We start from the raw sequence: 1,441 nt of genomic DNA on the forward strand, positions 1-1,441 counted from the left end.
GGGGAGGAGTTGAGGTGGGAAGTATAACTCTCACTTCACCCCTTAACAAAAGGTAAGGTTGCCAATTTTGGATTCCTGGGAGTTTTATCATATGATAATATTTAATTAATTTTTAATTCCTGGAAACTCCAGGACAATCCTGGAAGGTTGACAACCCTAACAGAGGGGTACATGCCTCCATCTTCCCTGTATTGTCTGTGCAGTGCTCATTCCTCCTCTTCCTTGACTGAAGCAGTGATAGCGCCCCTTCTTGTTCCAACCCACTGTAACTAGTGGATATTTCTGGGTGCAATTTGGTTCTCAGGCTGCTGGGCTGAGTTAAACAGATACAGTTTTCTTTAAGGATGGACTGAAAGACAGGATTTTGAATTTCCATTTTCCTAACTCTTATTGGTTGATGTCACACTCATAACATTATTTAAACAAAAGAGTGAGTTAATATTCTGTGTTTATGGTGTTTTTTAAATTGAAAATATACCCCTTATAGAAGTATATGGGGAAAAAAAATCAGACTATGATGGCACATTTGGACCTGTTATGCTCTGTTATGCTCTGGAAATAAGTATTTATGGATTTTTTTTCAAGGGCTGCTTTATAAATATGTATTTAGGGAAATTTTAAATAACCTGGTAGACCAACAGCATCTCTGAACTATAGATTACTTGTTAACTTAATATCTAAGAACTTTGCAGGGCACAGATTAGCTTGACAGTTTTAAATACTGTTTCATGTATAAATGTGCTAAACACTTTTATTGGGTCTGTAAAATCAAGATTTACTTGGGTATTTCTTGTTATTAGTTCCAATGAGGCATTGTTGGGGCAGAAACAGAGATCTGCTCTCCATAGCAATACCTGGCTATGTTCTGTTTCCACTCTCAGTGGGGCAGAGATGATAATGGGACCTGGAGGATTGGCTGGAGCAGCCGACAGTGCCCAGATCAGGACAGTTGCCAGAGAGATCAGGTAGAAATCCCGAGTCTGGTCCCACCTGTCAACCACTGCAGTTTCCAGTTGAGACACCTGGCCCAGGGAAGGGGCAGGAACACATACACAAGTCACCAGGATAGAGTGGGGAACCAGTAGGGCTCCAGCACCTCAGCAGAGACCAGAGTTTGCAAAAGAAATTAAGAAAGTACAGCTTTATAACAGTTTAAAAATTGGATTATTTTTCGTGATCCTTTTTATGGGAAAAAATAATATTTTTGAAGTATTTGAAATTTAGAAAAAAATTGTTGAAATGCCAAAATTTGGAAAAGTTTGGCCAGATTTTGTAAATGATTTTCAACAATAAATACGAGAAGACATCCATTTTGTGTGGAATGTCAATAACTTTAGGACTAAAATGAATGAAGTCCTTCAAAATGAGTGATACCTGAAAAGTATGCATTGTTATGCTTCAAATTTATTCAGTGTAGGTATTTTTAAACAATTTTTTTTTA

The sequence above is a fragment of the Gopherus evgoodei genome, chromosome 2 (assembly GCF_007399415.2).
Source record: "Gopherus evgoodei ecotype Sinaloan lineage chromosome 2, rGopEvg1_v1.p, whole genome shotgun sequence".
Lineage (NCBI taxonomy): Eukaryota > Metazoa > Chordata > Testudines > Testudinidae > Gopherus > Gopherus evgoodei.